The 13,014-nt window shown below is 45.3% G+C and overlaps 1 protein-coding gene across 1 annotated transcript in view; it reads right to left on the bottom strand.

The window, feature by feature from the left end:
- LOC144767432 (uncharacterized) overlaps positions 1–10,892 on the bottom strand; it is a 49,451-nt gene extending 38,559 nt beyond the window's left edge. Inside the window, exon 1 of the mRNA XM_078650868.1 lies at positions 10,748–10,892. The gene's annotated coding sequence lies outside the window, so the exon portion shown is untranslated. The remainder of the gene's footprint in view (positions 1–10,747) is intronic.
- Between the last annotated feature and the right edge of the window lie 2,122 nt (positions 10,893–13,014).

Here is a 13,014-nt window from a genome sequence, read left to right as displayed (position 1 = left end):
CAAACATCCCAACCATTGCAAATCATATATCTGTCTAGTTCTACCCTTATTTTGTGAGCATAGGGATATATTTGCAATCTCGGGGATTGGTCTAAGCCCCCATACCTGATGTATGTAGTAAGGTGGTCGGTATAAGGAGTGTAAACTTAGTTAACGCAGGGTGGCATGTCAGGCACTGCTGTCCTTCCAGAACAGTCCTTTCTGCTGGAATTCTCCTCTCTGCATCCAAGGGTACAGAACACCATTTATAGGATAAAACTATTGTGCTGGAGATGCCACCGTGTTATGGCTAAATATTAGGCGCTGTTGCAAAATGAGCAAAGAAAAGTATACCAAGTTATGTATTCTAGACGACCTTGAACAAAATGTGTAGATGAAATCCCAGGAAGAGTCCCTGAATAACAAACATGTACAGCATATTCTCAAAATAATATCGCAAACACAAATGTGTTATATGTGGTTATGCAGAGTAACCAGGGGAAGCCTAAAAAGTCTAGAACGCAAAACTAAGGGAAAGCCAAAGTGGGCACAAAAGGGAAATCACTACAAACTGTTTATCTTTTTCACCATTCTTGTAATGCTGGTTACAGTGCTTTTGGGTTTTTTGGTAAATAATTGCAGCACACTATTTTTATCCAAGATTACCATTGTTTCAATAAATGTTTAAAAATGCAATTTGTAACTTTCTTGTGTCTACCTTGGGCATGCAAAGGTAAACAACAAAAGGGTAGATCCGTTTTCACGTTTCCCTTAGGGAGTAAACGAGTGATAATGTTCGTGGTTGCTGATATCATGATATGATATGATAGGAGACTTATATTTTGTGCAGCTACTCCAGGGAGTGTCCTGGTGTGGCACAAGCTGGAGGCCACAGAGAAAACAAGCTCAGTTTACCAAGAAGAACTAGGTTTTAAGCTTCTTTTTAAACAGCCCTGGATCGCTTATAGCGCGTAATTCCAGAGGGAGCTGTTTCCAAGCTGCCAAACCCCAAAAAGTGAGTGATCAGCGGTGACGTGGCAGTATTACAGGCAGGCACAGTGGTTTCAAGGACGCCAATGCTACAGCACTTCAGCTAAATAACCAGGTTACTTTCTTTGAGTAAATGTCTCTCGGAGTAGTAAGGTCAAGCAGTCAAGGAACACTCTAGAAATCATACATAGCACAACATAGTAAATCACACGCAATAAGGCCAATGTCCAACCAGAGCTACAACGTGAAAGAAGAATTTGACTGTCACCAAGAGGTACAAAAACGAGCAGCAGAAAATATACAGAAGGTGCCGGGACCCTCCAGGGGAGATACAAAGTCAAAAACATTTACTGTGTGTAGGAGCACGAATTGGGGTCTCAAATAACATTGAGTCCCAGGTCCAATGATAACCTCGGGGATATCGCTTGGATGTTGTCAGAAGTCTTTAGGACTCAGTGGCTCTTCCTACGTTTTTAAACAAAACTAGTCAATAGGAAATTGGTGCCAAATAGAAACTGGACAACTCATTGAGCCAGAGTCCTTGCTACTATGTTTCAAGTTATAAACATTCAAAAAATCCCACCTTGCCCACAAAAACATTTAAGACACAAAAGGACCCACCAAAATTAGTTTTATGGCACCAAGCATCCCAGTGTCCAGTCAGAAAGCTGTTAATGGATCAGCTGATGCCCGACAGCAACCCACAAAAAAATACCTGCCAGGTGTACATTTTTTTACACTGTATAATTTCCAGAAATATATGCACAGAATTACACACATGTGGTATGCTTTGTCAGTTTGTATGTGTAGAACTCCAATTTGAACTTTTGACAACTTGGAAAATGTTAAATTTTACTTCAGCAGAATGGTGGGGTAACTCTCCTACCACGGTGGGAAGGCAAATGGATCACCCACCAAACATTATGGTTTGTATAAGGGTGTCTCAAAAGAAAACTGGGGAAATATCAATACGCATTGGGAAAATGGCATGACACCAAAATGGGATACATTTTCACTAGATGTGTTTACACTTTTTTTCACAGATTGGGCACTCTGTGTTCAGTTTATCAAGGCCCAGTGCTTGGCATCAAGACACAGAGCAGAGTTAAACTAATTAAGACCTCAACTGGTCTGGTAGCTTCAATGTACTCAATTTGAGATAAAGGCAGTGCTTTGGAGTCCACTGGAATAGGATTCTGCTGCCGTGTCGTGAAAGCTTCCCATTGCAGCCACTCTATTTAGTGGTGCAGGAAGCTTAAGTACTGAGTCCAGTCTCTACACTGCTTTAGAGACTGTCAAACACTTGCTTTTAGTCGAATATCCCTATATGGAAGGCATGCAGGCAGACTAGACGTTTCAATCACTCTGCTCCTATCAGTGTGGGGGTTGTCAGAACGTTCCTCTTCTGCTCAGCAATATAACTGACAACTCAAGGGCTATGCTACCTAAACATTTCTCTTTAATCTGTTTGTGGCAGCACTGAGGGGTTAGTCAACTCCTTTGGTTTAAAGTGTGAGCCTATGCCGATGACACACAGCTCTTCCTGATGATGGAACAGGATTCTGACGGTTCCATCAGTCATCTGGGGTCTGCTGGACAGTCGTTCATGTCCTGATGACTACTAAATGTATTCAGATAAACAGAGATAAAACGGAAGTTCCTGTCGCTGGTGGAACAACATCAGCTGGGAAGTTGGACCACTGGCCCATGCCGGTTGAAGCTGAAAAGATTAAGAGCCTGGTCACCACATTTAACTTTCTATCTTTAAATTAAAAAGGTTTGCTCTTCTTGCATTTTACAACCGTGGATCATAATATGATATTGCCATTGATCCACAGCCCTAAACAAGTGAAGGGGGTAAGAGCCTTTATTTTCTACCTCGGCTTGCTGGAAACTACGTTGGTAGGACTACAGTGTAGTCACAATATACCAATAATGCTAGAGTTAGCAATGCCGAAATATCCTGCTTCTTCAATGGCTTACTGGCAAAAAAAATGATCCACTTTAAAATTCTCTGTCTTACTCATCAGGTATTTTACAGAGTGCAAAGGCATCCCAACCTCATTGGCTGACGTGTTGGTGCCCCAAACTCCTATGTCGCTTCTGTGATCCAGCGCCCGGGTCCCGAGTCATATTCTTTCCTTCCAGCGGGCTAGATGTGAGCAGGGGGACTTCGGTGAACTTAGGCATCACATCCAAATTGAGCTATCTTTGGCCCCTCAATTCATTCCTTCCCACTGTACAATCATAATTGTTTCAGGAGAGCTGTGACAATGTTTTATTCTGCTACCATGCAGTCCTACTGGCTTGTGCTTTGTCTGTCTGTTTCAGATCGATCAGTCTGCTCTTGGTTCCCTAGTGCCATGATACCTGTGGTCACAGAACGACCGACTGAAAATAATTCTCTACAGCACCACTGCCCTGGATGATTCTTGTTGTTGCTCTGAGGCCAGCAGGGCCGGAAGGAGCCTGTGGATTGTGGGAGGCTCACCGGCTTGGAGCCACCTCCAGGCAGGAGGTACCTCGTGCAGATCTTCCAGAGCTTTCTTCCAGTCAGGTGTTGCTCCTTTCTGGGCTGAGCAGTTCAAAGGTCAGGTGAGTCAGAACTGCTCCAGGTCGCCTTCTTCTTAATTGGTGTTTGACTGAGACAATGAAAGGGATTTAAGATCACCCCCTCTTCTCTCCCACCTACTTCAAGTCATTAACCAGAGAGGATACAACGGTTTCTATCTGAAGAAGGTGACCTTCACAAGGACCAAACCCCGTGAGGGGGAAACTCCAATTTCTTTTCCCCCCTCAAATGATTATAAACTGAATGATGTTCTCATTGGGTCAGAGATTGAAGCATTCAGCACAGAGGGTCCTCAAACTGTTTGGAACAATTACAGTGAACTAGCCGACTTATGTCTTTCTAGGTTAACAACAAAGTGAATTATCAAAAGCCAGCAGTCCCAAAGTAAAATACAGAAAAAAATAGGAAAATGCTTGTCTTGACTTTGATAATATAGAGATATAGGGCCAGATGTAGGTAGCTAAATACCGGTCGGTAACGCCAGAAATCGGTGATTTTCCCGTTACCGACCGGTATTTAGCCCTTTCCAATGTAGGAAGCTCTAAATAAGGATTCGGTAATTTACCGATTCATTATTTTAAGGAATCTGTAAATTACGGAATCCTCAAAACCTATGTAGGTAGCACTGAAGTGAGTGCATTTTTGCTTTAAGGATTCGTTATTTACCACCAACTACACGTTGGTGCTAAATACCGAATACCTTTAAAAAAGCAATTATTAGTTTTTTTTAAAGTGCCATGTGGCAGACATACATGCCCTTAGGGCATGTATGTGCGCCACATGTGCACACATGCACGATTCAGGGGTGCAACAGGGTGTCAATGTGACACCCTGCCACCCTTGAATATGCTCCCCCTATTACCGATTCGGTATTTACCGAATCGGTAATAGTGAATGGCTTCCCATTCATTCCTATGGGCTTCCAGGCCCATAGGAATGAATGGGAAGGTATTCCTTATTACCAAATCGGTATTACCGATTCAGTAATGAGGAATATTCCCGATTTATTACCTACATCACATGTACCGATTCTTAAATACTGAATCGGTAAAATTCGGTATTTAAGATTTAGTAAATTGTGATTACATACATCTAGCCCATAGTTCTGTTTAACAGAAAGAGTGGAAATTGGAATTAATCTAGTTCTGAGACTACCCTCAACTCCAGAACTTTCATCCTCCTTTGAGACGCGGACTTTCACTTAGAGGACCGTAATGACTGAAATTCAAATACCCTCCTGAAAAGCCTTAGGAACCCCATCCTTACTCAGCACATCACTAGGCCCACCCATACTGGCAATCACTTCCTGGCACATCTCTTCTCCACACTAAACAACATCAGAATCTACAAACAAAAGCCTATCACCTGACTTGACAATACCCTTTTGAGTTTCAAGCTCACCATTCTGGATTACTGGAGATCCACCACCTCTAGACAGGCTTGCTGCTGCTGGAAGAACATCTCGTAGAAGGACTGGGCTTCTGCCCTCTCCATACGCCTCTCAAAGCACACCAGTAACCTAGTGGAAGACATCCAAAACTTCAAGGAATGGATCACCACCTGCATCAACAATCTGGCCCCCCTCAAGCACAGAAAAAAAATCAAGATCACAAAAGCAAGCCAGCTGGTACACAGAAGAACCCAGGATGGCAATGCAGCACTGTAAGCACCTGGGAAGCAAGTGGAGAATGATCCAAGATACCGCAGACAATGACGTCTTCTAATCTTCCCTGACATGCTTCCACCAGCATGTCTGAAGTGCCAAGTGAACAGCCCACACCCAACGCATCGAAGCCAGGAACAACAGCACCAACCTCTGTAACTTCTTTTGGAAGGAGATCACAGCAACCTACGCCAACTTCAACATTCAACCTTCAACCTGACTCCAGCAACCTCGCAGCCAGTCTTCCAATCTCAGCTGAAGAATGGACCTTGACCATGTGGAACAGCATCACCACAAACGAGACTCCTGCAACCATGAAGACCATTCACTGTGGGGTCCCCTTGGACCCATGCCCCCACCACACTTTCAACAAAGGTCTAACCACCATCAGTGAAGTCCTCACTCCCATCCTGGATGACTCCATCAATGCGACCCTCTTCCCAGAAACAGGGAGGCAGGCAGCTGTCACAGCCCTGCAGAGGAAACCCTCTGTGGATCTCACCATACTCTCCAACTACTGACTAATCACCCTCCTATCATACATGGCCAAAGTCCTAGAGAAAACCATCAGGAAGTGTCTGAACAGCTACCTCGTGAACCCCCAGCTCCTCAATGCCACCCAGTCTGGATGCAGGCCCAACCAGAGCACGGAAACAGAGCTCATTGAACCGACCTATGCATCATCCTAGACAGAGGAGAAGGTAAGGCTGTCATCCTATTGAACCTCTTGGTGGTGTGTCACATGGTACAACATCTCATCCTCTTCAGGCGCCTTCACGAGTTCGAGATTCAAGGACCTGCATGCAATTGATCTGCTTCTTCCAGATAAAAATAACTCCAACAATCAACCTGACATCACACTCCTTGGAAACTGGAAATCTCATCTGCAGAGAACCTCAAGGTTCACTCCTCAGCAGAACACTATTCAACACTTAAATAACCCCACTGGCTAACGTCATCCATACCCACTACACCAATATCCTCTCCTACACTGACAACACACAACTAATACTGTCCCTCTCAGACAAAATTCACAACAAAAGGAACAAGTTCATTGCCTGCATGATGGAAGTAGCCACTAGGATTAAGTTTAACTGTCTCAAACTCAACACTGACAAAATAGAAGTGTTGATCTTTGGAAACATCACCTGTCCACGGGACTCCACCATCCAAACTAGGAACTACTCCCACCTTCAGCTTGTGCACCAGCAATCTAGGAATCATCATCAACAAAAAGATGGACAGGTTCGCCCGGTCAATGAAGTCACTGCTACCATACCCTAAAGAACATCTTCAAATGGCTCCTGAGAATCACCATAAGACCGTCATCCACACACTCATCAACAGTAGTTTGGACTACAGGAACTCTCTCTATGCAGGAATCATCAAACAGCTGACCAGAGGGCTGAAAACCACCCAAAATACAGCAGCCAGGCAACCAGCCAGTATCCTCAACCTCCCACTCAGAACACATATAACTGCTCCCTGGCTCCAGATACATAAGCGCCCACAGTTCAAACTCTTCACTCACACATTCAAGACACTACCCAACAAATCCCTGCCTACACAACTGTATCTCCTTCCAACAACCCCCTATGCACCTCCGTTCAGACAGACTCATACTCAGACACATCAAATGCATACATAGAAACAGACCCAGAGGCCAACTCTTCTCATACATCACCCCTAAAGTGTGGAACTGTAGAAGTAAAAAACCTTTTTAGGGGTTCACTGATGCACCTGGTCCTTAAACCAACAAAGAAGAGATTGGCACGGAAGCTGTAATATCAAAATAAGTATTTATTAACCTCACATGAGGGAGACTGCGTCAATACGGTACCCTCAGGCCCCTGTAGGAGGCGGTCTAAGGAGTACAAAGATCACAGGTCTTATAAACCCCATTTACCGCTGAGTGTGAGGAAAGACTCTAAAAGAGGCAGTATAAGTGTGCACACAAATACATATAAGGATTCATAAGAAGCGCTTAGTCAACAGGGTGGGAGGAAAGACTAAACTGCTTTCATCAGTTAGAACAGCCTGACAGTTACATACTAGGACAGGTGTATTGGCAGCTACAGGTCTTTCTGAGCATGTGCAAGGCTCTGGCTCAGTGATGAAGAAGTGAACTATATCACATGACACAAGCAGAATACAAGGGCAGTCAACAGTGAAGAGGGAGAAAGCACATGGCGAGCACATGGCTAACTAAAATGACTGCCACAAAAAAATGGCTTCAGCTGATGCTAACAGCAATGGCAGCTAGTTTTCCATAGAACGACTCCCCTCAACTCAGAGCCTCCTCCTCACTTCTTGAGCTAAGCAAGAAGCTGAAGACATGGCTCTTCAAAAACATGTCTAGAGTTGGGACAGATTGAGGTGATCTTGGGTGCAAAATTGATGCAGCTTAAATTTGTTTTCAATGTATTTATTATTAGGAATTTGTTAGACACAGCGCTTTCTGGATGGGATGCAACTATGCCAGGCAGAATCCACTGTCCTGGATAGGATGAGTACGATACACTTGTCTGATAACCTACGCTCAACCTTGAATAGCTTGGCACAGAGCAGTCAGGCTTATCCTCAGGGTCAAAGTGTAAAGTGTTGATACACCCTCCACCTCACAACACCCTGTGGATGCTACAAAAAGACTCTACGCAGTATGTATACAACACTGGGCTTTGTATTGCACACACATTGAAATCAAAACGACATACACATTGGATATATACGTTACAGTTATATGGAATTTTCAAACTCTTCCATTAGCAGCAGAACGACATTAACATATATATAATTGTCCTGGGTGTACACTTGCACCATTATCCCTTAAGCCTTGTAAGCAACATACATACAATACATGCAATCCCTTCCACATCAAAAGCAACAGAAACATATATCCAGGCTGTTCAGAGGTATTTCACTTTTCCGCTAACACATTTGCATAAACAACAACATTCCCTTTATCGCGTGACTTAGCCCCTCAGCCACTCACACTACACCAGACAACGATACAGATTGCCCCTGCTGATGACACTTTAATTAGATTAAGGGACCACCTAAAGCGGAAAGAAACAGTCACGTGTTTTCGTTCATCCAGATTAGGTCCTCAGGCACCCAGTGGCACCTTCACGAGTGCAGGATCACTATCCTCCCCGCAGGAAAAAGACTGCAACACCAGAAGCTGGCACCAGGGCCGGCCTAAGGCATGTGCAAGCTGTGCACCTGCACAGGGCCGCCAAACCCCAGGGGCCGCCACGCCAATATATATCCTTAGATACATATTTGCGTGGCGGCCCCTGGCAGGGATTTGGCGGCCTCGGGCCCCCTACCTACACTCCCTGCTCAGGGCCTCCGTGAGCCTAGAGCCGGCCCTGCTGGCACCCTCCCAATTTGGAGAATGATTTTGCCTCTGGCAGAGGTGGGAGTTACAGTTGCTCCAGAGAGCAAGTCGTAGGTGCACACAAGGCACGGCGAGACCTTTCAGTCACGCTATATTTAACAACGTCGTACCTTGTGGCATGGGCCTGGGGAGAGGTAGCCGGTGACCTCAGACTGAGGCCGCGATGTCAGGCACTGTCGTCCTCCCAATCTGGAGGTCGGACACAGTCTAAGCTGCCAGCTTGGCTATCGCAGAATCTGCAAACTTCTCTCAACACTGCTCAGAAACCATACGATAAGGAATACTAAATAGCAGAGGATTCCGGCTGTAAGCTCGAGCCTCTCGGACTCATTAAATGTCCCCTGCACTCATCAAACTTGTCACGCTATAGCCACCCCAGGTGTGCCACTAAACTTTATCAGCTCACTCTTCGGCACAATCTGATGACTGCACACGTCGAGAGGGTGCTTGTCCCAACTGACGATCACTTCCACATGCTTACGCCTACCCTGTGCGGTCCTTCCGATCTTGTGGAAACGGGGAGAACTTTTCTGTCCCTGGGAACTCGTGGGCAGGATGTCAGTCAACCAGCCCATGGAGAGTACTTGGGGACCTGGGCCACAACAGTTGCCAATTAGCTGCAGGCCAGCAACATCCAGGCAAAATCCACCAAGTGTTAGTCCCCTTCCTAGAGCACAACAAGCCCCATGCCACCACTAGTCTGCAGATAATCCAGTTGCAGCCCCCCGCCCCAATAGTTCTTCTTGTTGATGTTTCAGCATCGAACCAGCGTAGTATGTTTCCAATCCCCAAGGCGTCTCTAATTCCTAAAGGCAGATCCCCAGTGGTTATACCCACAATGACCTATGAAGATGAGATTAGCTCAAAAGGCCACCTTTGAAATGCACGGGCCCTCTCTAAATGTTGTCATGGCTGACATCCTACCCTGAGAGGCTTGATCAGTATCTTTAGTGGGGCCACAACCCTGCCACTTGGAATGCAGGTGCCAATTCCACCCCCTCTTAACCAACACAGGAAGGCCCCTCAGATTGAGAGGTCTACAGTATACCTTGAGCCCTTAGTTTATGGCTTTCTTATCAGAAATGCACAGATGTAGCCATCCCCCCAGCATCCATCTGTGAATTGGAGACAGGTGGATAGGCATACAGAGCCATGAGTACAGACATTCCCACTTTCCCAAAGTGGTATTTCCACCGTCATAATGTTGAATTCACTCTCACCACCGGAGCAGGTTCACATTACGAACTCATCAATATCAACCACTATACTGACACTCTTCTGCATGCAGGAAATCCAGCTCAATAGCCTTTCCACAGATCCCTCAGGCCAATCCAATACGAGGAGCAGGCCCTACTGTACCAAACACACTACTCTGTGCCATTCACTACCAGTGTACCTGCTCATGTATCGATGTGATGTGTTGTGTTGATGATGTTTAATAAAAATATATATATTTTTTTTAAACAGAGACATGTACGTTCCACTGCTTGAAAGGCCTCCTACCTGGGAGACCCAAGGTCAGTGCACACACACACAATCCCTGCAGCAGGCACACACCCTCTGCAGCAGATAATGCAATAAGCCAACCTATGCCACTGAAAACTATTGCAATTAATGAGGTTTTACCTGAGATATGAAAACAGGGGCAAAGGGGCCTGGGGCAGCAGCCTGGTGGACAGGCTTTTGACACAGGGGTAGACTTACAGCGAGAGCCGAGCAAAGAGTGTGCACAGATTTATCACAGAGCACTAAGATGCAGTGCAGTGGCACAAATTCCTCAGTACAGTAAGATGCATTGTAGTGACACAGAAACCTTATAGTGCAGTAAAGTGCAGTGTGCACAGATCTGTCACAGTTCCTTAAGATGCAGTGCAGCGTGCACAGATTCCTCATAGTGCAGTAAGATGCAGTGTACAGATTCCTCACAGTGCAGTTAGATGCAGTGCAGTGTGCAGAGATTTCTCACAGTGCATTAAGATGCAGGGCACAGATCCTCTCTTTAAAACAAATGATGACCATCAACACACCCAGGGCCGGACGGAAAGGCCCCCAGATAGAAGAGCCTGGCTCCTGGCAGAGAGTTCTTTCAGGATCATTCAGTCTATTTCTACAAACACAGCACAAGGTGCTGACAATCTCCTACCTGAGCAGAAACCAGTGCAGACATTTCCAGGCTCTCTCCTCCTCCTAGGGCTGGGGTGGGGCAGGTGCAGATTTGGGGTCTGGGGTAGGAGGAGGGTCTACGAGGGTCTGAAGATGAAGATAACTGCACAGACAGACAGGGCGTCCTTCCTCCTCTGAAGCAGGCTGGACACAGAGGGAGAGACAGGAATTGATGTCAGCATCAGCTGCTTGTGCTGTCTCTGCCACCGCTGACCTGGAACAGGAAACCCTTCTCCCTTTCATACAATGTGCTCAGTGGATTCTCTCAGCAAGCGAGGTGCGCCCTCTGCTGGCCACTTAAAGAACCATCACATCCACTCTCCAGTGAATATACACAAACAAGCATTTTGTGACAGGAAATGCCTGGGTTTAGATGTCTCAGAAAGTATTTACAGCTTCACTTAACATTGGCATCTTCAAAACAAGAGTATTTACAGAAAGTTGTCAACTGGAAGTGACAGTTTATATTTAATTAAATATATGAGAATATGTGTTAGTGGTGCAATTAAACTAGATAGCTTATTAATTTTTCATTTTATTTTTTTAACGCTTTAATTTTTTGGGTTTTTCAGATGGACATCATGGTACATAGCAAAGTTAATAGAGAAAAATACCATGCAATTTCATAAACCAGACCAAATACAGTGTGGCATAAGTCATATGTCCAAAGTGGAAATTAAAAGAACATATTTTTTCTAATCTTCCTGTGTTTTAGAGTTATTCCTTATCATAGCTGCCAAGGTTTCAGATTGCTATGAGTGACATTTCAATGACAATGAGTGACACTTTCTGGCCAGCATAATTAAGTGAAGAAGAAGAGGAAAACATATACATATCAGAAATGACACCCATCTGAGCAACAAGAAACTAAAACGTTAAGGGCTGCAAAGCACCAGAAATGCAAGGGCACTAACCTAGTGCCCTAGTAAAGTCAGAGGCACCACACTACTGTTAACTGCTGCAACCAGTTAAAATATCTAAAACACTCCTAAAACCATTTATAAGCAATAGCTGCTTTTTTACAATTTTTTACTGAGTTTTATATAGCGCGAACTTGACCCGTTATCGGGTATCAGAGCACCTTCCATTGCACCAGTTGCGTTACATGAGGACACATTTATCATTTTTGTTAGGCACGGGGAGATTACGTAATTTGCCCAGAATTATAGGATGTTCAGCGTCATTGCCGAGCATCGAACCCAGTTCCCCAGATTCGAGGTCGACCGCCCTTACCGTTAGGCCAACTATGGTTGGCAGGCTGCTGTATTTCAAAACACACTCACTAACAACTCACAGAAGCAAAATATAAATCATTGTAAATGTAAATGTAAATGTGTGTATACTTGTAAAGCGCACTATCACCTGAAAGGTATCTTGGCGCTGTATACCGCTGTGGAACCCTTCCTGGCTTTCCCTGTGAGATGCCCCGTTACTGGGCACCTCCAAGGTGAGGCCAGGCATCCTAGCGCTTTCGGGGCCGTTTTGGAGATTAAGCAAGCTATTGCCCAGAGTTGCAGATTGGGACCCATGATTAGAGTAGGCACCTAGGCGAGAATTATCGAGTCCGTGGACATTGAGCCCAAGACACTGCCGCGTCGGGAATTGAACCCTGGTCCCGGACCAGACCTCTGCCTCAGGGTCTGCCTCTCTAATCGGTGAGCCACACTTCTCCACATCATTCATTACAACTGAGATTCCGAGTGAAGGACTGGACTTTTAACAGTACCAGCGGTGCCAGGGGACAACACCTAAAACCTTCGTGGGATACCTGTTCTGGCACACTAAAGACAGAGACACGGGAGACTTCCTTCGGCGTCAAAGATCAGCGTTCATTTATTACTGCAGGGAGGCAAAAGTCACAAGAAGTACAACTGCGTGTAGGTTCTGAGAGTCTGCTTCAAATTGCATATGTGGGTCGCTCCTTTTATACTAGTTTTCGACATAGACTAACATTACGAACAAAAGGTTACGACTCAGTTCCCACAGTAAACTTCAAAGGCTTCATTCATGGCATCGGAAACCCGGAACACGCTGACAGTAACATTTGCCGGTTCCCAACTGTAAATGCACATCTTCCCACCATTAGGCGCATTCCACTCTAGTCGTAAACGGGCAAGAGGAAGAGACAAGAACAGGTGTAAGGAAGACAAACAACATTTGAGAGAAGAGTGTGGGGGAGTATAGGAAGCACGATCGCAGGATCAAAGGACTCGAGCCTACCACATGCGGGGCTGAATCAATAGCCCG

The sequence above is a fragment of the Lissotriton helveticus genome, chromosome 1_1 (assembly GCF_964261635.1).
Source record: "Lissotriton helveticus chromosome 1_1, aLisHel1.1, whole genome shotgun sequence".
Lineage (NCBI taxonomy): Eukaryota > Metazoa > Chordata > Amphibia > Caudata > Salamandridae > Lissotriton > Lissotriton helveticus.
Note: the sequence above shows the minus strand (reverse complement) of the source record. Positions and strands in the feature narration are given on the sequence as shown.